Raw genomic sequence first — 24,878 nt, forward strand, 5'->3', positions numbered from 1 at the left:
AGTATTACCTTTCACATAGGTGGCAGCTTTTAGGGTAAAAACTGTATATATCTCTTATTACTGATATGAATACTACCAAATTAGTGTCCAGGAAGAATGAGCTAAGACAAACCTATTTCAAATGCACATCAGTTTTGAAGACATTCTTTAATATTTCGCTGAACTAAACATTTGAAATACTTGAAACAAATCATTGTTTCTAGGTATCTTGTACTGTGGTGTCTCTCTCTCTCCCCTCTCCCTCTCTCCCCCTCTACCCCTCTCCCTCTCATTCTCTCTCTCTCTCTTTGCCTTTGTCTTGCTCTTTCTGTCTGAAAAAAAGTCACTGAATTCTCAGAGATAACCAACACACACACACACACACACACACACACACACACACACACACACACACACACACACACACACTAACAGACAGATAGACACACACACCTATGTGATGCTGTAGCAAGACTGGTTGTCTCAATTAATATAATTTATATCAGTGAATCTTGGTATTTGTGTCATATTTCTTATGATATAAACATGTAGTAAGTAATCCATAACATAGATACATGTATTTTTCATTGCATCATCGCAGTGGGTGCTATGTTTAGTGATTTTCTACCTTAGAGATTAAGAAAAATTGCCAGATCAATATTCATTTCACTGAAAAAAGAGATTTCTGAGTATATCATGAGTGTGTCTGTATGTTTATCTGTGTGTCTGCCTATCTGTGTATATACTATATGTAACTCCACAAGTCCAGGTATGGTGGTGAAATACAACCAGATTTGAGAAACACTGTGTGATGTATAGTCAAGGCACAGTGTTAAAGTGATTTGAAAATATAGCTCCAGTAGCTACTCCATCTCTGAATTGTTGAAGACATACTAGTATCTCAACACATATTTGAGACATATAAATATTCCTTTCAATGTGAGTGCAGGATTTTAGTGCTTTTTCCAAAAACCTTATTTTGTATATAAACAGAGAAGACCATGGTACATTGGTCTTCTAATATAGGAGTTGAAAACGACTTTTCTTCCTCAGTGGTCTGGAAGTCTAGACTATTTCAAATAGAGATCATTCATAGAAGGAAGATTTTATTTCCTGAATACTAATCTGAAGAATTTAAAGGAGAAAGAGAATAAGCCTCCGAGCATCATTTTACCCCATGTTGATGGTGACTCATTTTTTTTAATTGTGCCAATTCCCAGAGAGACTCATTATAAAGCCAAAATGGAAGTAATTAATTCAAGAAGGTTGATATTGGTTTTGATGCATCAGTGACTTTTAGGTTCATCTGCTGGAATGTAAAAATAATGCTGTGAACTGAAAGATAAAAGGAGGGGAAATGGCATGTCGGCCTTTTTGTACACATCTAACAATATACACATTTAAAAATACCTTTCATTTGTAAGAAAATCTATCTTGATTAGAAGAAGGCTAGAAAATGATTAACCATAAAATCTTTAGTTTTAGTATGTCAAATCTGTGATCTTCAGAGACCCATGGGGAAAAGTACCTGATAGGATTTTTTCTGCAATTCCCAAAGTTATTCTCAGTATAGTACTTATTTTATTGTTATCTGTACTTTTATAATATTTTATTTATTTATTTGATAGAGACAGAGAGGGGTCGGTGGTGGTGCACCTGTTTCAGTGCACATATTACAATGCATGGGGATCTGGGTTTGAGCACCTGATCCCTATTTGCAGGGGGGAAGCTTTGTGAGTGGTGAAGCGATGTTGCAGGTGTCTCTCTCCCTCTCTATTACCCCCTGCCCTCTACATTTCTGGCTGTATCTATCCAATAAATAAATACATAAAAATATTTTTTAAAAAAGAAAAGAAATTATTTAAAAAGGGGGAAGCGGTGAGTGGTGGCACACGTGGTCGAACACAGATGTTACAATGCACAAGCACCCAGATTCAAGCCCCCTGTCCCCACCTGAAAGGGAAAAGCTTTGTAAGTGGTAAAGCAGTGCTGCAGGTGTCTCTGTCTCTCTTCCTTTCTATCTCCCCCACCCCTCTCAATTTCTAACTGTCTCTATCCAATAAATAAAGATAACTTAAAAGGTTCCCCCCCAACAAAAAAAAAGAGGCAAAGAAGAATTGAGAGGGATGGGGAAAATAGTGAAGAAGAGAGATACTTTCATTACTGCTTCACCACTTGTGAAGATTTTTCCCTGCAGGTGGGGGCCAGGAGCTGGAACTTTGGTCATTGTACATTGTAACATGTGGGCCCAACCAGGTGCACCACCCCACCCAGCACCACTATCATCTGATCCCTTCCACCCAGCTCTGCTTGTTCATAACTTCTTTATGGAGTGTTAACTAAAGTAATAAATTATATTGTAAGGCATTTCTTTAGGTATTTAAAATATTTTAGCATATTTTCTTCTGTGTCCATTGATGTACACACGATTGAGTTTTATTTCTTCTTTAGTTATATGCCATTGACCATTTTTAAAATAGGGACAAAGTAGCTCAGTTGGATAATGTACTGTGTTGTCATGTATATGATCCATGTTCAAATATGCCTCCCACTGCACTGAAGAAAGATTGGGCAGTGTGGTTTTTTTTCCTTTTTCTCTGTCTCTACATAAAAAAAAGCAGCCTAGAGAGGAGATTCCCTAGCAGTGACAAAAAATAGTAATAATTAATTTAAAAAAGAAATTTATATTGATGTTTTAATTATATTTTTCATTGACTATTTGAAGGTGAGACCAAATATTTAAAGATTTTCAGTTCTTTAATTTTCATAATTTATATTATAAAATTATAAATTGATATAAACTCAGATTAAATACCATTTAATTATTAATTTTAAGTTATTTACTAGACAAATAAGAAGGTAAGGCCTTCCTTTATGCAATATATAATTAAATTGAAGGAAGTTAGATCAGTGGCATCTATACCCTCCATTATTTTATTGACATCAAAACTGGAAATCAGAGAGGTTAAATTATAGTAGCAGCATACTTATTAGCAGAACTAGACTTTCCAAAAGTAGAGGAAAAGGCTTTTTCACTGAATACCAATGTTTTGCACTGAAAGGCTGATGTTATAATCCCTACTTAACTAGATAAAGAAACTGAGGTCCGTAGAGGTTAAGCAACTTAATTAAGGTTCCCAGAATAGTGACTTTCAGAATTCCGATGAGATCCCCTGTCCAAATTCAGGTCTGCCTCTTTTCAAAGCCCATGAAATAGCAGTTTTCTTCAGTCACAGGGCTTGCAAGATCCTGCAGTCAGCACAAAGATGACTAGCAGAAAATGAGCAATGCTCATCAATAGCATTGAAATATATCAGGAGATTATGATGATAGAGGAGGGACCACATTGGGGGGGGGGAATGAAGTCTTTTTTTTTGTCTTTCTTCCTTTCTTTATAAGCATTCCTTCTTTGAGTTGTTGCTGCAGCCATTTTGTGTGAAGAAAAAGAACCATATGCATCTGAGAAGTCTTTGATGTTATCACTGTAGAGGATTTTTCCATTGAGAGAGTTTATAATTCGCCCGATTGTATGTACTGTAGAATAACCGAGTGCATTAGAAGTAGTATGGCAGCACTTAAAAAATATCCATATTATTTTTAAATGAACAGTTCTCACACTTGTAAGTGGATACTAGAGAATGCTAGTAGGTCATGACATGTAAATCTCTCACTTCTCCTTTCATGTTAGAAATAACAGGTCAAAAATATATTCTGTGTATAAACGTCCTCAGTCAGCTTTCTTCTTCTTTCTGTCACAAGAATATTACCAGTTAGACTTTAAATGTGGCCTATTTGGTTGATATTAAATATAGCATATGTATCCATAACCTTGGTGCCTCTGTGCTACAAATTTGGGAGTTCTTGTGTTTCTTTCAATGGATGAATGAAGGATTTAGCAATCATGAAGTTGAAGTGACTAATCAAAGCCTTCTCAGGTTATCAGGTCTCCCTCATATTAATGTCCAGCTGTTATCACTATCTATCTCAATCATTCATTCTTTTGATTACTTTTTCACTTTTAATTTTAACCCCAAGTGCAGCTGAGAGGTAAAGAGAAAAGCATTGATAGTTCCCTGTATTTGAAGTGTTGAAGCAATATTACACTTAGACAATAGAATGGTGAGCTAATGTAGTCTGTCAGGAAAGCTGACTGAATTTGACAGAAATCTTATTAAAAATATCCTGAAATAATTTGTTTCATGAAATACAATACCTTTTTCATTTTGCTTTAAACAAAGGATTCCAGAAAATCCATTCTGATGTAAACTTTTATTAAAATAACTTCTGAAATGTAATTTATGGGTACTTTTTAAAAGGAGTGTCATTTGTTTACTATCTTTTTTTTTCTCATTGTTGAGGCTTCACAGATCCATGATAACATTTTCAAATAGAAAGAGGGCACAAGGGAGCTGGGTGGTGGTGCAGCGGGTTAAGCGCACATAGCGCGAAACACAGGACCAGCGTTTAAATTACGATCCCTGTTCGAGCCTCAGGTGCTCCATCTTCAGGGAGTCACATCACAGGTGGTGAAGCAGGTCTGCAGGTGTCTATCTTTCTCTCCCCCTCTCTGTTTTCCCTTCCTCTTTCCATTTCTCTCTGTCATATCCAACAACAGCAATAACAACAATAATAACAACAACAATGATAAACAAGGGCAACAAAAAGGAAAAAAATAGCTTCCAGGAACAGTGGATTCATAGTTCAGGCACCGGGCTCCAGCAATAACCCCGGAGGCAAACAAAAGAAAGAAAGGAAAAGAAAGAGGGTACAAGAAAAAAAAAAAGAGAAAGATGGAAAGACAGCATCGCACAGAAACTTCCACCTGTGCAATATGGATGATGTTCAAAAGCAGGTTGCTTGTATGGCAAAGCAGACATGCTATCCAGGTAAGCTGGTTTTCCAGTCCTTTGTCCCATATACTTAAAAACATTTCATTTGCTTTTTATTTATTCTGGATAGAGGCAGAGCAAAATTGAGAAGAAAGGAGGTAAAAGAGAAAGAGAAAGAAACACCTGCATCTCTGCTTCTGTTTGCGAAGCTTGGCCACCTCCCCAGCCCCCACGCAGGTGGGGACCAAGGGCTTGATAAATTGTGTGCTCAACAAGTTGTGCCACCACCTGCAATTCTCCATTTTTTAAAAAGTATTGTCAGGGCAGGAGAAATAGATCACTTGACTCATATGCTATGGTGTCTTTCCTTCTCCCTCTGTCTCAAAAAAAAAAAAAAAAAAAAAAAAAGCATTCTCCCAGTGACTGAAATAAAGTAGGAAAGATTTCAATACACTTATGACATTTTAAAAAGAAGACATTGCCATGACAACTAACAAAACTCTCCTCTGCAATAGCAGTTAGAACCAATTCATTTTGCTTAATAAATAATCTAAGATAAATGAGTCATATGTATATGTAATATAGGTGAATTGATAAGATGGGTAGATGATAGAGAAATATAAACAGCTATACTATATATGGTTATGCATACTCATATAGGTAGAAATATGAAAGCAAAGATGTACATGAGAATTTATATATGTAATTACCTTATTATAATGTGTAACAATGTTTGTATCACTTATATACCACCATTTGTTTATATACTATATTTATTTATTCTTTTTTGTCTGTTTTCATTGCCAGAGCTTTATTGCTCTGAACCAACTTTTTCAGGAAGAGAGAGAGACAGAGGGAGTCAGGAGAAGACACCACAGCACTCAAATACCTGCCCCTGCAGTGGAGGCTAGGTTTGAATCTGGACCATTCGCAGGAATGGAGACATAGGCACTCAGGGCTGGGCAGTAGCGCAGTAGGTTTAATGCACATGGTGCAGCAGAGCACAAGGACTGGCATAAGAATCCCGGCTCAAGCCCCCGGCTCCCCACCTGCAGGGGGGTCGCTTCACCTGCGGTAAAGCAGATCTACAGGTGTCTGTCTTTCCCCCTCTGTGTCTTCGCCTTCTCTCTAGATTTCTCACTGTCCTATCCTACAACAACAACAGCCATAGCAACAATAATAATAACAACAAGGGCAACAAAAAAGGAAAAAATAGACTCCACTGCTCAGGCAAAGAGAGAGAGAGAGAGGGATAAATAGGCACTCTCTCATGTGGGCTATCATGCCAGTTCATTTAAAAGTTTTATTTAAAAGCTTGAGACAAAATATTTTAGAATTAAGGGGATAGAATTAAGATTTTAGAACTTGCTTGGTTCTAAATAAGCAAGAAATACTTGTTTATTGGCAACATCATAAATGAAAAAAATCATCATCATTGCAAACGTGGGCATTGGGAATACAGATGGGACAGCTGTTGTTCTTTAATTGTGACTAGATTAATAAAATACAGTTTTTACAACCCATTTAAAACTTATCACTGGGGAATACATTTTAGTACCACTTTGGGTGTCTTTTGGTTAATAAGTCCTTGCCTTTTGAATGTAAGTATTTGGCTTCAAATCGCAGATACAAGTTTATTAAAAATTGTAATAGTTCTTAGAGACTATAAAATGAAATGAAGTGCACAAAATGTGTGTTTCCAGTGCTTGACTTTAAAACGATTTTTTCCATGACTAATTTCAATATTTTCGACTAAAGCAGACTGTTGTTGAATTTAAATGATTATTAAGTACTTAACCAGAGTGAATAAAAGGAGTATATATCATTTTCAGCAAAGTTTTCTTTTGATTTCTTGAATTTTTTAATATTAAAATAAGCTGTGTCTTTTATTATCATGTTATGCTGATAATTATGTGCTCAATAATATTTATGTGAAGAAAGCTTTAATTTTATATCTGAGTTATAGAAATTATAGCTAGTATAATTAATAAGAGGAGCCATATGAAAAGTTGTTGAAGGATCTTAAGAGGTAATAAAAATACACTATTTCTAGCAAATGTGCCAACATTTGTTTAAGCGATGCACTAGTTAAGTACTTAATTTGTTTTTTTGATTATCCATGTTAAAAGAATTTTATTGTAAATATTATTGCATATGCTTTATACATGTCCGATAATTTCTCTATGGTAAATTCTTAGCCTTGCTACTAGAAAGTCATGGAAACTTTAATGATTTTGACACAAATGCCAATTTTATGATTTTATAAACTTCTCTACAGAAGTGGATGCACCCAATTTACACATTGTATGTTTTTCATATTGAAATATATAGAATATGGCATTAAGATTCTGTATTTACCTAGCTTTACTCTACTGGATGGTTGCAGTTAACAAATAGGTAAAAAAGAGTACTTGAAATCTCTGTTAAGTGAGTTGGCCTTCCTCCTAAAAATAAAATGTTGACTGCTAGTGATGTGAAAATTGTGAGGTCAGAGAGCAGGGAGGAGCAGAAAACTGAATTAAATATTTTGTACTGAAAGGGATCTGTGGCTCCTTGTTGCCATCTCCCTCCAATCAAAAGCCCTCTTTGATCTCCATAAAATAGGTGTGACAGTGCCTAGGAAAGGAAGACATAGCATTATCACACAGAAACAGTTCTAGAAGCTGATGAATGAGCCTACCACGGCTCACTGAAGCTGAGTGGGGCGCTGGGGCTCCTTACAGGAAATACAACTCTGAAGTTGTCGTGCTGACTCTCCAGACCATGTATCATGGGATCTTGCTGAATACCAGCTAGAGGCTGCAGAAGCAGTGCATTCACCACCAGATAAGAAACCTGGACTTAGGCATCTTAGACCATGTCTGTTGGTCAATAAGCAAGACCTTTGACAATAGGGAGCTCTGAAGATGTATCTCAGAACTGCCTTATTTGTTCTTGTTTAGTTCCCTCATGTTTCTCAGAATTCCAGTTTCATAAAGTCCTGAAAAATGGCAAGAGTGAAAAAAACATTAAATCCAAGGGTGCAGCAAAAGGGTAGAGGCAAAATGCCTATGACAGATTCCTTCTCTACTTTTTCTCTTTCTTTAGTTATCCTGTGCTGCCTCCATCTCCTCACCCTCACCCCCGTAATGTCGGCTCCAAACTTCAATCTAATAACACTCCTCAGAAGAGCAAACATTCATAATCATCCCAGGGAAACTACATTCTACAGTGACATTTGTGTCCATTTCCTTTGGAAGGGTAATTGTCTGAAATATACTTACTTACTTACTTACTTACTTACCTACTTACTTACTTTATTTATTTATTTATTTTAATTTATTTGCTAGATAGAGACATAGAGAAATCAAGAGAGAAGGGTGTGATAGAGACAGAGAGACACCTATAGCACTGTTTCATCACTCCTGAAATTTACCCCCTGCAGGTAAGGACTGGGGCCTTGAACCCATGTCCTTGTACATCGTAACATGTGTTTTCAACTGGGTGTACCACAGCCCAGCCCCTAAGATACACTTATTTTATACATGGATATTTCCAAAAAAAGTCCAGTATGTTGGTGAACCCAGTTTATAGTTTCACCCACTTCTTTCCTTACAAATCTGATTTTTAAATAATTTTCTCAGACATTTAACCCTTCCAGATTTTGTTAATTAATTTAAAAAATAAACTGAAAATGCAGGCTTTTAAAAATATTTTATTTATTTATTAGTGAGAAACATAGGAGGAGAGAGAAAGAACCAGACATCACTCTGGTACATGTGCTGCCAGGGATTGAACCCAGGACCTCATGCTTGAGAGTCCAATGCTCTATCCACAGTGCCACCTCCTGGACAACCAGACTTTTTTTTTTTTTAACTGACAAGGATTTCTAACTATGTACATATAGACTAACAAATGTTAACAGAACCAGTTGGCATGTGTAAGTATAATACAACCAAATTTAGTTAAAATTGTAACTTTAGGCTTTAATTTTTAAAAAAAGCAACTAATTAGCATGCTTTTTCAATAATAGAGCAAAGAATGTTAATGTAGTAAATGTAATGCAAAAGTCTTGACCTATTGTCATCTATTGTACTTTACAAAGCTGACTGACTTGACTGACTAATACACACACACACACACACACACACACACACATATATATTCATGCCTTATTAAAAGCCCCCCACCAACAAAAATGACGGTTTCTTTACTTAAATCAATATGTATAAATTTAATACTTTTTATTGAGATGAAGATTTTAAAAAGTGACAATTATAGAATATCATCATCTACAGAGAGAGAGAGAGACTTGTCATTTGCTGAATTTGTCTTAAGTAGATTGGGGGAGGTTGAATGAACAAAATATTTGAATTCTTGCTGCCTTATAACTGTGTGACCTTGCTTCAGTTCATTTGCCTTTATAAATATCTTTCCTGGTAAATACGACTAAAATTATAATAGGTAGCCCATGGGTTTGTGATAAGGAATATTGGGGGATCCATTTTAGTTTGTTCTAATCTCTCTTATCCCTGACAGGAAATTTAGCAAGGGAGCACTATTTCTTTCTTTTAAAAAGAATAATATATAAATCCAAATGTTAAGTTGAAGTTTACTCTGTTTTAATCAAAATCTATTTACTGTTGCAAATTTCTGCTGTTATAGTAGTGAATCATGGAAGTTTCAAGAGGAATATTTTTAGCAGAGATGATTCTGGCATGTGGCATGTTTAGGAGAAAGGCCACCAGACAAGTTGTCAAAATATTTCAGAAGTGTCCTGACAGAAACTGTGGTAGTATTATCTTGTGGGTTTAGACTTTTAAGCTGAGAAGTAGGAATGACTAATGTTTTCCATTTTCAACAATGGTATTTTGCTTCCCTGCAAACAGATTTAGGTGGATCCATTTTAATGAAGGAAAAGTTTAGATTTGTATCATCTCATGAATTGTTTACTGTCTATCCTTAAAGCTCTCCTTTTTAGACCTTTGCTTCAGTCTATTCTCTCATTTTTATATTGTAACTATTAATATTATTACCATTATTATTATTTTACCAGAGCACTGCTCAACACTGACTTATGGTGGTATGAGGGGATTGAAACTGGGACTTTAGGGAGTTGGGCAGTAGCGCAGTGGGTTAAGCACATGTGGCACAAAGCACAAGGACCAGCATAAGGATCCTGGTTCAAGCCCCCCGCTCCCCACCTGCAGGGGAGTTGCCTCACAGGTAGTGAAGCAGGTCTGTGTGTCTGTCTTTCTCTCCCCTTCTCTGTCTTCCTCTCCTCTCTCCATTTCTCTCTGTCCTATCCAGCAACGACATCAATAATAGCTACAACAATAAAAAACAAGGGCAACAACAGGGAATAAATATTTTTAAAAAAGAAAGTTTTAAAAAAAAACTGGGACTTTGAAGCATCAGGCATGAGAGTATCTTTTTATGACCATTAAGCTATCTTTTTATTTAATTTAATTTATATGTTATTGGATAGAGACAGAAATTGAGAGCAGAAGGGGAAGTAGAAGGGGAAAGAGACAGAGATATATCTACACCCCTGCTTCACCACTCATGAAGCTTTCCCCTTGGAGGTGGGGATCAGAGGCTCGAATTTGGGTTCTTGCTCACTATAATGTGTGTACTTAACAAGGGGCACTACAGCTTGGCCTCTTATTTTTTTCTGTTTGATCAACTGCATGTGTCTTAGTCATTTTTTCCTTTCCTTCACATTGTGATCTCTTTCATTCTCTCTCTCTGTCTCTCTGTCTGTCTCTGTCTCTCTCTCTGCCTCTGTTTCTCTATCTGAGAAAAGAAAAAAGAGGAAAAAAAGCCATCCTGGAATGGCAAAGTCCTGGCAGCAAAAAGAAACGAAGGAAGGTCCCGGTTCAAGCCCCTAGCTCCCCACCTGCGGGGGTTCACTTCACAGGTGGTCAAGCAGGTCTGCAGGTGTCTGTCTTTCTCTCCCCCTTTCTGTCTTCCCCTCCTCTCTCCATTTCTCTCTGTCCTACCAACGACGACGACATCAACAATAATAACTACAATAACAATAAAAACAAGGGCAACAAAAAGGAAATAAATAAATATTAAAAAGAAAAAAAAGAAAAAGTATAAAAAAGAAAGGAAGGAAGGAAGGAATGGAGGGAGGAAGGAAGGAAGGAAAGAAGGAAGAGAGGAAGGAAGGAAGACTATAAAACTTCATGCTACCCTAGCTCTAAAAAAGAGAGGAGGAGGAAGAGAAGGAGGAGAGAGAGAGAGAGAGAAAGAGAGAGAGAGAGAGCTCTGTTCTGTTCTAGATTATGGTGGTGCTAGGGATTGAACCTAGAACCTTGAAGCCTAAGGCATGAAAATATATTGCAGAAACATTATTATCTGCTGACCCAAAACTATTTCTTGCTTCTCTAATCTCTCCATCCTGAGCTTCTGTGACACTGTGGTGTTGATTCCTTCCTTTCATCCCCAAATAGTCCTTTTGAGTATCTCTCTTGTCCTCTCAGTGACTCATCCTCATTGCTCTAAAGATGCTGTTGTTTATATTCTCCTGGTTGTTCTCACTCCCACTGCAATTGCTATTTTCTGCACCTCCATTGTAGGACAGAACAGCTGGGATCTATGCTATCAGGTTCCTCTAGTCTCCACAGCAGCTCCTCTCTGATCCACAAAGCAGTGAGAATGATTTTCCCTAAAGTGAGCATGTCAATCAATTATTTACTAGGTCAATATTTACTTAGTATTTTCTTCCTGTACCAGGAACCCTTTTCATTTCTAGGGATAAATCCATAAATAGAAAAAGTCCAAACTTGCCTGGAACTTATTTCATGATTTTATTTAGTCTTTTTCTAGGAATGACACAGGCATTCCACACTTTTAGAGAGTTCCTGCAATGGTAATTCACTTTTATAAGAAACCAACATTTTGTTTTGACTAACAAAGAAGTTTGAAGATTTTCTCTTTCATGACAAGAAAGTAGAAATAATACTCAACTTTTGTTTTGCAGCAGCTCTTAACAAAGGCATCCCAAGTAGTGAGGAACATCACCAAGTTCCTTTCCAAGAACTGCTTTAAGCAGACTGTGTACTTACCTATCACTTTTGTTTTTATAATAAATTAACTTGGTGTTGTTTTGTGTGCTATTCTTGGCATATGGGTTTTTTGTTATTTTTTTAAATATTTCATTTTGTTTTAATGAGAGAAAGAGAGAGAGATTCAGAGACCAGAGCATTGCTCAGCTCTGACTTATAGTGGTCTTGGGGATTGAATGTAGGACCCCAGAGCCTTAGGCATGAGTATCTTTTGCATAACCATTATACTGTTTCCCTACCCCCTTAAGTTATTTTTGAGGTAGGGAATGCTCATCTTTATTATTTTTATTTTTTACAGATTTCTAAAAAGTTATTCATTAAAGAGGCAGAGCACCATTTTGGCATATGCAGTGGGCTCAAACACACAACCTTGCACTTGCAAGCCTTCAACTATATTGCTGTACTATCTCCTGGGTTGTTCAAAGTATATTAAAATAAGTTAATGGCAATATCTTTATACCAGTTCAGTGTATGAGCAATATCATAGAAACACTTTTTTTTAGAACAGAGAAACCACAGCAGTGCTCCACTGTTCATAAAGCTTCTGCTGCCTAGGTGCTTTCCTGTGGTAACAAGGGACTTGAAATCTGGGTCCTCACATATTACAAAGTGTGTAGGCAAACTTCTGGAGCCTTGCTTTGCAAAGATTTATTCTTTCAGACTGAGGAGATAGCATAATGGCTATGCAAAAGACTTTCATGCCTGAGGCTCTGAGCTCCCAGGTTCAGTCCCAATCATCACCATAAGCCAGAGGTGAACAGGACTGTTTTTTCTGTCTTTATCTCTCCCATTCAAATAAAGCAAATCTATTTTTAAAAAGATTTATTCTTTCATGGGTTATGCTTTTAGTGTTGTATCTGGAAAAGATATTACCAACCCCCAAATAATCTACAGTTATTCTCATGTTAAATTTTTGGAGTTTAGGACTGGGTGGTGACACAACTGCTTGAGTGCACATGTTACAATGCACAAGGACCCAGGTTCAAGTCCTCAGTCCCCACCTGCAGGGAGGAGCTTTGCAAGTAGTGAAACAATGTTGCAGGTGTCTTTCTGTCTCTCTCCCTCTCCATCACCCCATTCCCTTTCAATTTCTGGCTGTTTTAATCTAATAAATAAATAAACATAATAAAAAATTATTGGAGTTCCGTAGTTTTAAATTTTGCCTTAAAGTCAACAATCTATTATGAGATAACCTTTATAAATGATATACTTACTGTATGTAAATTAATATTTCCTTTTTTGTTGTTGTTGATGTGCTCTGTTGTAATACTAGGTCTGGACTTGTTGGACTTTGTGTCCCTAGAATGAATCTCCAGTGGTCACATTTAGTTGAATTTCACTAAGATCGTATTGAAGATCTTGTGGCAGTGTTCATAAGAGGCTCATAAGAGATTTATTTTGGTGGTATCCTCACATCAAAATTCTTTCATCCTTTAAAGAAATAGAAACAAAATACTAAAAAAGAGGTACAAAATCTCCAAATTATCAAATCAATCCTGAGCAAAAAAGAATAGAAGTAGAGCAATAATAACTCTTAAGTTCAAACTATACCCCTGAGCTATAGCAATCAAAACAGCATGGTGTTGGCATAAAATAGATACACCAATCAATGGAATAAAATTGATATCCCAAAAATATAACTTCTCATGTGTGAGCCTATGAAATGGAGCCAGCCAAAAACATGAAAATGCAGTAAGTTAAGCCTTTTTGATAAATAGTGTCAAGAAATCTGGGTTTCTTTTTTAAATTATTTTACATTTATTTATAAAAGAAAATACCAACAATACCATAGGATAAGAGGGGTACAATTCCACACTTCTCACCACCAGAGTTCTGTATCCCATGCCCTCCCTGGAAAGCTTTCCGATTATTATTTATTTATTTATTTATTGCCTTCAGAGTTATTGCTGGGGTTCGGTGACTACACTACCAATCCACTGTTCCTGGAGGCCATTTTTCCCATTTTGTTGCCCTTGTTATTGTCATCATTACTATTTTTGCCATTGTTATTGGATAGGACAGAGAAATAAAGAGAGGAAGGGATATAGAGAGGGGGATTGCTTGACCTCCAGTGCAGCAACTCCCCTGCAGGTGGGGAGCCTGGGGATCCAACCTGGATTCTTATGCTGGTCCTTGAGCTTTGCTTGGTGTGCACTTAACTTGCCATGCTACCACCCAACCCCCAGCTTTCCTATTCTTTAGATGATATGTGTATACATATGTATTAATGGTGATTACATCTACAGTGGAGTATTATTTGTATAAATGTATAAATGGAGTAGGGAGTTGGGTAGTAGCACAGCAGGTTAAGCACAGGTGGCGCAAAGCACAGGGACCACCATAAGGATCCCTATTAGAGCCCCAGGCTCCCCAACTGCAGGGGAGTCACTTCACAGGCGGTGAGGCAGATCTGCAGGTGTCTTTCTCTCCCCCTCTCTGTCTTCCCATTTATCCCTGCCTCTCTCCACTTATCTTTGTCTTGTCTAACAAGAACGACATCAATAACAACAACAATAATAAAAAAACAAGGGCAACAAAAGTGAATAAATAAATATTTAAAAAGTAATAATAAATGGAGTATTGGCATATGCTATGATATGATGAACCTTAAAAATATTATGTAAGGAATAAATAAACAAATCAGCACTTCCTGAATAAGTATTATTATTATCATTATTGTTGTTATTAACTTACTAGTAAAATACTAAGCTCTGACTTACAGTGGTACTAGGGATTGTACCTAGGACCTTTGGTGCATATTGTATGACTCTACAGTATCACATAACCATATTAAAAATAGCTTGTCTGTAGAGACAAAATGTTTAATCTGTGTTTTCTGTAACTGTGATTTTGAGTGAAGATTGACTGTAAAATGACACAAGGTAGTTTTGGGAAAACATAAATGGGAAACAACAGGATTATATTTAATACAATCAAGTGAACTACACATGATGATACATTACTATACTACTTTTATCCCAGAAAAATTATTTAAAAACAACGATGACTAGCCATATATATTTACAATCCCCAGTGCTGCTGAGGAGGATGCCCCAGTACACACTAATAAAGATTAGGACTGGAATATGGACCCAGGTAAACTCTCTTTAGGCTACTGGAAAGCATTTTGACCTGAGTTACTTCACTTTTTTTTTATAACCCCATGAGATGGTATAATGAATGTAATTGTCTATGCTTAAATATGAGGAAATAGCCTAGAGGATTTCCTAACTTTCAGTCAGGGAGGTGATTCAGTAAGTGGAGAATATTGTCTGAATGCTTGGTGCTCTCTGTTCAGTGCCTGGAACCACATATCTTGCAGTGCTCCAACAGTAACGTTTTTATAAATACACATGCTACTGTTTATTATTTCTTCTGTTTGAATTTAATATTACTGGTATCTCATCATTTTCTCCATTTTGAAAACATAAAAATAGTATGAATCTATATCATAACAGTAAGAAAAATCTTTAAAAATCTTCATTTTGAGGGGCCAGGTGGTGGTGTACCTGGTTAAGCGCACACATTATAGTGCACAAGGATGCAGGTTCAAGCCCCTGGTCCCCACCTGAAAGGGGGAAATCGTCACAGGTGGTGAACAAGTGCTGTAGGTATCTGTCTCTTTCCCTCTCTATCTCCCCCTCGCCTCTCAGTTTCTCTCTGTCTCTATCTAATAGTAAATAAATAAATATAATTTTCAAAATCTCCATTTTGTCACTGTTTAAAAAAAAATAGGGGCGGGAGTAGATAGCATAATGTTTATGCAAAGAGACTCACCTGGCTGAGAATTCATGGTCCCAGATTTAATTCCCACACACCACCATAAGCCAGAGTTGATCAGTGCTCTGGTAAAAATTATATATGTATATATATATATATTTATTTATAATAATATATATAATTTATTTATTGGATAAAGTCAGAGAAATCAAGAGGCTGGGGGAGGTAGAGGGAGAGAGAGACAGAAAGACAACTACAGCACTTCACTCCTCACAAAGCTTCCCTCCTGCAGTACCTGAAGTCTGACCCATTATAACATTTACACTCAAACAGGTGCACCACCTCCTAGCCTTTGCATTACTTTTTTTTATTGTGTGTGGACCATGTCAATTAGATATACAGAAAATGACTAAAAGAAAAAAATTATGTATCTCAGTAATCGTTCCCTATATATAATCCCTTTTGGTCTGTTTACGAAAGTGGGCTTTTTAAAATCTTTGTTTTTTTAATGAGAGATATATAAGAGGGAGGAAAGGAGGAGAGAGAGAGAGAGAGAAAGAGAGAGAGAGGGAGGAGGAGAGACTAGAGCATTCAGCTCTAACTTTTGGTGGAGTCATGAACCCGGGTGCATAGATAGCTGTCTGTGCTCTCTTCCCGGCCCCAAAGATGAACCCTTGTCTAATTTAAAAATCACTCAGTAGAGCCTTCACATAGAGGTTGATTCTGTAACCTAACGAATTTTCTATGAAAGGATTCTAACATTTAACACAGTTCCCCATTCCTTAAAATCTTAGTTCATTGGGGGTGTGGGTGGTGCTGCATCCTGTAGAGTGCAAACGTTACCAGAGGCGAAGACCTGGGTTCAAGTCCCTGGTCCCCACTTGTAGGGACAAAGCATTACCAGCAGTGAAGCAGGACTGCAAGTGTCTCTTTCTTTCTCCCTTTCTGCCCCACTCCCTTCTTAATTTATCCCTGTCTCTATCAAAATTAATTAGAAAATTAATTAAATGTTTCCCCAAAAGTCTTAACACATTGCTCTTAATTGCTTTCTGTAACTTCTCAGTCTCTACTATCTCCTCAGTTCTTGATATCTGCAACTTCTAGGTAGATATTATATTTATTTATTATTGATTATTTCTGTGTGAGACATAGTTTTTGTTTTTCTATGAACTGGTAGTTCTTACACAGGAGTATAAATTTAAATTCTTTTAATTTAAACTGTGACATAAAAAGACCCACTTATCTATTTAATAACATGAGATTTAAAGTTAGGAATTTTAAGTCCTTGAATCAAACTTCTAAGAAACTATCTAAATAAGGGTCAGCCATTTTCTAAATGCACAAATGGGAAATCCAATTCATGTTCCCAATTTCCTGTTATGTAACAGAGCCAAATGCTTTCCCTTTTTTCCACCACAGATATATATATCAAAATAAAAATATTCTTCAATTCATATTGAAAAAATTTTCATGTAGATTTGAGAAATCTGGAATCAGTTTGCTACTTTTCAAAAGAGGAATAATGGTTATATTATTGTGTGTAAACATAATGATTTTTTTATGATTAGGAAATAATGTGAACTTTCCAGAGGCTGCCAGTCAATACTTTATTCCTATTGATTGACATATGTTTCTTTTGACCTTTACATAGAAGCTCTTCAATAGGTTAAATAATTTTTCTGTTTGTCCTGGTATAGCTGCCAGATTTTCATAGCTAATTCTAATACATTGAGGCAAGGCTCTTCAAGAAAAAAACTTTGTCATGCTTGTCTCTTACCACTACCTTGCCTTTTTTTTTTTTTTTTTTGCATATCTGTATGTTTAGTTTAAAGCTTTCAAATCATAGCCATAATTGGTACTGAAAATTTTATGTTTTAAATTTATTTACTGAGAGAGAGAGAGAGAGAGAGAGAGAGAGAGAGAGAGAGAGAGACACTGAGAGGCCAGAGTACTGTTCTATCAATATTTGGTGCAGGGAATCAAACTCAGGCCCCCATGCATACATTTCACATGCTCTTTCACTGAACAACCTCTATCACTGCCAAATCTGGATTTTAGAGAAGAAAAGGATAATTTATTGAGAAGTTTGAAGAATTGCACTTACGTGAAAAAAGGATGTATTCTATAATGTAACATGCATTATATACACAAATATATGCACTTATGCCTACTAAATGACCACACGTACATATGCTTTTATGTCCAAAGAGATGTTAGTTTGTCACTTCCTTCCACAGGGCTTGGTGGTGATTATCCCTTACTTCTTGCTACATATTATCATGGAAAGAGCTACCTGGACTGCAGTTGAGTCTTAGAGGTGAAGATGCATGTTGGAACTACTCCTTGCTTAGTAGAATCCCATACTGAGTGGCAGTCTACTTCTCCTGGGTCCCTGCTGGGATGCACTGTACAGAAGCTGTCTTGACAGGCAGTCCTATAAAAATGAGTGCTTTTCTTCTCTACTGCTGTGGTATTCCAATCTACATTTACACAGATTTTATACTTTGTCTTTCTGTGTAGGAGGTGTGGCTGGTGGCTGTGTGAGCATTTACTGCAAGCACTGTAGTAATTTCCACATCAATTCCAATCCTATCCCTTAGTAATCTTTCAAATTAGACTCAAGATGTCATATTTCAGGGCAAGTGAGATAGAATATCTTTAAATCACTTGGAATCTCTGTATACACAGAGATCAGTCAAGGGAACTAGAATCTATGATAGTCATTTGTTGTGACCAGGCATTGATCAAAGTTAGTAGTTCTCATGTTTTAGCATGTATTAGAATCACTGAGAGGCTGGTAAAAGCATAGATCATTAGATCCCCTTCTCCATCTATATTTGGAAGTAAGACCTGAACTTAAAAAAAATCAATTTATTTGTTTGTTTGTTTGTTTATTTGCTTTGGATAGACTAAGAGAGAAGTTGAGAGGGAAGTGGGAGGGAGAGAAAGAAAGGTCCCTGTAGCACTGCTTCACCACTTGTGAAGCTCCCGCCAACCCCTCGCAAGTGGGGCAAGGGGCTTGAACCTGGTTCCTGGTGCACTGCAATGTATGCTTTCTCTCAGGTGTGTCATGACTCAGCCCATAGACCTGAAGTTTTGTTTTTATAACAGAAATCCCAGAATAATGTTGATACTCTACATCCATGAACCATACTTTAGAAACAAATTTATAGAGTAATGTCAAATCGAAGTGCCTAAGTCTTTCAATGGCTCAGGTCTTAATATGAAACCCATTTTGGAGAACTTTTGATCTAAGTACCATTGTCAAACATATTCTGTAGTAAACTGGGTAGTAAATATTATGAGTCTGTGGACACCTTAGCTACTATATTGCAACTACTTAATACTATTCCGGCAGTCAGGCAGGCAAAAATGCTATATAAATGAATGTGTCAATGTTCCAGTAAAATATTATGTACTAAACATACAACTGACTGAATTTGGCCCATGGTCCATGTTTACCAATATCATTCACCAACAAAGAGCTTCTATCTTTCCTGGCTCATAAATAATCATCCTACTCTAGAGTAGACAGCAACTATGTGCTCAACTTTGAGCCAGGAACAGCTGGGGAAAAAATACAGTGGGGAGGATAATTTTGACTTTTCAATTCTTCTTCAAAAGATTATAATTTATTGTGTTATAGTCTTAAGAAAAAACGTAGTAAACTTCAATGCCTAGGCTGGAATAGATTTCTTAATATTGATGAATCTTGAAAATTAAAATGTAGGCAAAAAAGATCAGAATAAATGTCTGTGAATGGAAAATCAGGGGTGTGGTGGGAACCCTTAACATGCTTTCCCTGCAAGCAGTGAGTCTATGGGAAAGTTTAAAAGTTACAGTTAAAAGTCACAGAAACAAGCCAGCAAAATAGCTCACTTGGAGAGTGTGCTGCTTTGCTATGTGCCTGACCCAAATCCAATCCAGAACCCCACCCCATCAAAGGAAATTTCAGTACTGTGATCTCTTCCCCACTCACTAAATAAGTATCTTTAAAAACAAATCTCTGAGGGTTGGGTGGGCACACTTGGTTGAATGTACACATTATAGTGTGCAAGGACCCAGGTTCAAAGCCCCCTCACCTCACCTACAGGGGTAGGAAGCTTCATGAACAGTGATGCAACGATGCAGGTGTCTCTCTTTCTCTCTCCCACTATATCTCTTACATCCCCTTCAATTTCTCTGTCTTTATCCAAACTAAATAATAAGTAAATGTATTATTTTTAATTAAGGGAAATGTTGACATTTTATTGAGGGAAATAACAATGCAAAAAGTATTTGCCACGAGTACATTTTAAAAATCATTTTCATTGGGGGGTGGTGAATGGTTCACAGTGCATGAGTATAATTACTCATCTTCCTATGAAAGTTCTCTGTAGAGCACTCTCACCCACAACCTAGGTCCTTTTACATCATCATGCACCCTGGTGCATGACCCCATGGCTCTCTCCAGCCTCTCCCTCCAACTTCTCCTGCACAGTTCTGTTCTTTATGCAATACACTCATGTCCAGTCTATGTTTCACTTTGTGTTCTCCCTACCTGTCCCTATTTACTAGACTCTCACTCACAGGTGGGACTTAAAAAAACAAGGTAAAGGAAGATACAGATGTAAAACTCTAAGTGGTGGCATATTTCAGCACATCCAACTTCTTAAAGAGATTGGTGGTGGGGAGGTGGAAGATAGACAGGAAGGTGAGGACCTAGTATCTGATGGTGAAGAAAGATGATAAATTGGTGGGCTGACATCTGCTTTGGGAAGATATGAATCTCTATCGCTGTGGCAGCAAGAGTATTGTAGATAAACATTTCTTTAATAAAGTTACTAAAAATAAAGAACTTCATAATGGAAGCCTCACTGTCACAGACTTTAAATGTGAAATGTTGAATATCCAATTTTGGCACTAGAAGATGGGAAGTAATAGGACAATTCTGTCAGTAACCTGAAATATTATGTAATATTATCAATTATCAAACACATTATTACATGTAGCAGAGTTTGCTGAGCACATTAAATATGACATCTCAGATTCTTTCAATAGTTCTATTTTCAACCTGATTTGGAAGTAAAGAAATTGAATTTTAAGTTACAGAAATAACCCAGGGTCATACATGTATTCAATAGAAGAGCCAAGCTTTCAACGCTAGAAGTTCTATTTCTACAAAATGTCTCTTCCCCAGGTTAACTCTTTCTCCCCAAAGAGATAAATCATTTTTGTGTCCAGCTTTGTGTCTTTTGTTCCATCTCTCTTTGTGTGGCATTTCTGTGGCACAGAAAAAGCATGAGCTAACTAAGTTAAGGTACACAATGTAAAGTTGTATAAAAAGAAGATAAGAAGATCAAAAGAGAAAATATTGTATATGTTTATGCATGCATTTATCCCTGAATTATAATGCTGTGCTTTAAAAAAGGGATTACTGTCCTTGAATTCCACAAAAGTGAAGAATTTCAGGCTTATAATAAAAAGAACTGATAAAGTAACTCTAAAAATCTCTAACTGGAGGCTGAAATTCAAGAGCCAAGTAATAAATTATCTAGTATGACTCCCAATTTAAATTGATCACCTCTGTTTTTGATTTATGAACAGGAAATGAGCTTTGACTATTAGGCACCTGGATGAGGAGCCCTGGGTTCAACTTGTCAGAGTCCCTTAACCTGAAAACACTGTCTGCTTGCACCAAGATCATCCAATTGAAGTAAGACCTAATTATTTTAATTAGAATGTTAGACCATTTCTCCTGAATTTATTTATAACAAGATGACTTGGCATTCCTTGCTATTGCGGCAATATCTGATATTTTTATATAAAAAGTGTAGGCATTATTCTGTTGTAAAATGTTATATATTACAATTTTATTCATCTATTATTTAATGAATTTGAGTCCATTTTTCCTTTGGATAGTTTCATCTATTTATTTTAGTTCCTATGTAGCTGTCATAATGGTTAACACTTCCTTGCTTTGTGTTATCAATTTATTTTTATATAATTGTAAGTTTGAATATAGGAAATAAAATCAGTTAGACTCACTGTTAAGTTCACTGGCCCACTGATTTTACTAAAAAGTGGCAGCAGCATGTATGCCCTTTGTGGTATGACACAGAATGGCTTCACATTGCTTATTCACTATATTTTACTCAGATTTTTAAAAAATTTTTATATTTATTTATTATCTCTTTTGTTGCCCTTTTTCATTGTTGTAGTTATTATTGTTGTTATTGTACAGGACAGAGAGAAATGGAGAGAGAAGGGGAAGACAGAGAGAGAGAGAAAGATAGACACCTGCAGATCTGCTTCATTGCCTGTGAAGGGACTACCTTACAGGTGGGGAGCCAGGGGCTCGAACCAGGATCCTTAAGCTGGTCCTTGAGCTTTGCACCATGTGCGCTTAACCTGCTGTGCTACTGCTGACTCCCAGATTTTTTTTAAAGTATCAATCTGTGTACAGTCAAGTATAGACTATTATTTAAACAATAGAGTTGAGAGATGTGTCCTAAAGGGAGTTTGTAGTTCTTCCTAGAGCATATCTTCTGAAGGGTGTGTGTGTGTGTGTGTGTGTGTGTGTGTGTGTGTGTGTGTATGTGTGTGTATGTGTGTGTGTGTGTGTGTAGAATGATATCAATGTTTGATTAGAATACTTTTTAAATATTTACTTATATACTTATTGATTTATTGTGGGTGGAGAGAATCAGGGCATGGTACATGAACGTATTGAAGGGAATGAATGTGTGGAGACCCGACCTCCCAAACCTCATAGGAAGTGACTATCTTGCTGAAATGGAAAAAAACAAACCCTGCACCCACACAGGAATTTATCTTCCCTACATGAAATACCTTCAACCAGAACTGAAACAATACTGACACCCAGGCCAAAAGGACTATACCAGACATTTCCAACTAGAATTGGGCCAAAAAAATACTTGGAACAATATCGATTTGTATGGGCCTCCAGGCAGAAAGCAAACCCGTCTTGGGCAATATAAAAATGCCCCTAGCATCCCCTGGGGGTGGCTCTCCACTCTAGTCCCCGTAATGGGCTATAGAGAGTCTGCCACTCTTGACTCTTCTTGCCAGATAAAAGCTTTCCTACATCTGCTCTCCTGACTCTGTTTGACTTATTTTATGCCTCGTAACTCTAAACACTTTATTGCCACACAAACCTAGCACTTAGGACTTCATGTTTGAGAATCCATTGCTTTATTTACTGTGTCATCTCCTGGGCCACACGTTAGAATATTTTTTTTTCCCTCTAGAGTCAAAGACTGTCCATGTTCAAATACTAGTCCAGGCTTTGCTTCTAATTTCACATAGCATGAATGATGCAAAGGCCCCCAAAACAGCACAAAACTGAAGTAGAAAAGCTAGTAAGTTCACCAAATTACTTTAGCAATTTAGATAAGTCATTTAGCTTTTTGAATAGTCTCTTGGTTCTAAATTGAAAGTATTAGATTAAATCAGGCTGGCAAGTACATATGCCTAGAAAAATCAAACACAAAATGCAAGTGTGAAGCGAGTGGATCTGAAGTAGTAGGGAATGCTGAGCCCATAGGGGAAGAAACTCAGCCCACTAAAGACATGCACCAGACATGCAGAGTAAAGCATTTTGAAACTAAAAAAGTGGCCAGACAGAGAATTCATCAGGTAGGAAGCCCACCTTGCCATGCCATTTGATCCAGGTTCCAACCCCCTGCATCCCACATGTGATGGCCACGTTCTCTTGGCAAACTATAGTGCTGTGCTATTTCTCTCCTTCTTTATCTCTGTCTCTATGTATATCTGAAAATGTTGATTCAGAGCATGGAAACTGAACATGTGAGGGCCCAGTGATACTGAAAAGAAAAGACCAGTAACACTAGGCAATGAAATGAAATTGTATATTGCGGAGAAGCAGAAGGATTGAACTTGGCTTTTGGATTGAATGGATTCTCAGTTCGCTCTCAATTCAGTGACTGAATACAAAATTCAGTTACTGTGCAAAAAAATCAATATGGCCCGGCATCCCTTGAGCTCTGCATGTGTTTTGTGTGTATTAATTAAAAATAAGTTCAAATATAAATAAACAGTTCTTGGTTTGGGCTCTTTTTTTTTTTATTGCCTGATAAGATACTGAAATGATAGAAAGATGCTGCAGTTACCTGTGGCCAAGCTCAAACTTGGGTCATGCCCAGAACAAAGCAAAGGCACTAAAGTGCATTAGCTATTCTCTCTCTCCATCTCTCTCTCTCTCTCCCGCCCTCCCTCCACTGCTCCCAGTGGCCATTTTTTCCATTTTTATTGGATTGGACAAAGAGAAATTGAAAGAGGATAGAAAGGGAGAGAGAAAGATAGAGACTTGCAGACCTGCTTCGCTGCTCTGCTTGTGAAGTGTTCTTCCTGCAGGTGGGAAGCCAGGGACTTGAATCCAAATTCTGGCGCAGGTCCTTTCTTTTAACTGATACTTTGGCTAATATTTTGATCTGTCATTTTACATTGAGAGTGTATGCTTTCCAACATAATTTTCTTGCTGTTAGGCTTTTCGCCTTTTATATCTTTGTTTTCTTTTTTATCACAGCAACATTTTATCACCTTTTGAAACCATATTTTAGCTGGGAAAATAAGAACATTTTATCAGATGCTAATGGCAATTAGGCAACCAGCCTAGTGGAAAATGGGAAGTGAGCCAACTTAATATACTCTGTGGGTTTTATCTTCTCTTTGTTTCATTGTATTTCAAAATTTATGACTATGAGAAAATTGAACCCATGATTTAGGAAGCCTATTGGGAGAACTGGGAATAAAGAATAAAGAATTCCTTCTTCTTTATTCCTTGTATGAGTTTTCCTTTCATGAATATGCACTTTTGCACAAAATGACAGGTTAAGGTATGATCAGTTTTGAGAATGGGTCTGCTGTGTGAGATGTACTTTATTTTTCAGGTATTTAAACATCTGTAAAAAATGTTCCATGGGCTCGAAGAAACTTTTGGCATTTGAAGATAATATTATGCCAAAATAATCTGTTGAGATTTTCAAATTAAATGCTATATAGTCCAATCCTGTTGTGACCATTTTATGTATTTGCTGTCCTTTACTTTGGTAGCAAAAACAAAATAAATCAAACCAAAGCAAAATATTTGGATGTTAATGCTCAAACTCGGCACAGTTGTTTCAGTCTTCTCTTGCATTGACCACGACTAACCTCTGAATGAACAAAAATGTTAATGAACAAAAAGTGTCAACTTCCCTCCTCCCCCACCAACCATGCCATCCTCTAAAGACTCCAAATATCATGGAAACAGGAGCAAACATGATTGCAAGTGTTA

The 24,878-nt window shown here is 36.9% G+C and overlaps 1 protein-coding gene and 1 long non-coding RNA gene across 5 annotated transcripts in view; one reads left to right on the forward strand and one right to left on the reverse strand.

Moving 5' to 3' along the window:
- NAALADL2 (N-acetylated alpha-linked acidic dipeptidase like 2) overlaps nucleotides 1–24,878 on the forward strand; it is a 1,374,776-nt gene that overhangs the window by 233,586 nt on the left and 1,116,312 nt on the right. For 2 of the 4 annotated variants that reach the window (XM_060171978.1, XM_060171981.1), the window contains one exon: nucleotides 21,167–21,275. The exons of the other annotated variants lie outside the window; for them this stretch is intronic. The gene's annotated coding sequence lies outside the window, so the exon portion shown is untranslated. The remainder of the gene's footprint in view (nucleotides 1–21,166; nucleotides 21,276–24,878) is intronic. 4 annotated transcript variants of the gene reach the window in all.
- Nucleotides 13,104–24,878, reverse strand: part of LOC132532809 (uncharacterized) — a 55,880-nt gene continuing 44,105 nt past the window's right edge. Inside the window, exon 3 of the long non-coding RNA XR_009544737.1 lies at nucleotides 13,104–13,291. This is a non-coding gene — a long non-coding RNA (uncharacterized LOC132532809). The remainder of the gene's footprint in view (nucleotides 13,292–24,878) is intronic.

Source organism: Erinaceus europaeus, chromosome 14 (assembly GCF_950295315.1).
Source record: "Erinaceus europaeus chromosome 14, mEriEur2.1, whole genome shotgun sequence".
NCBI lineage: Eukaryota > Metazoa > Chordata > Mammalia > Eulipotyphla > Erinaceidae > Erinaceus > Erinaceus europaeus.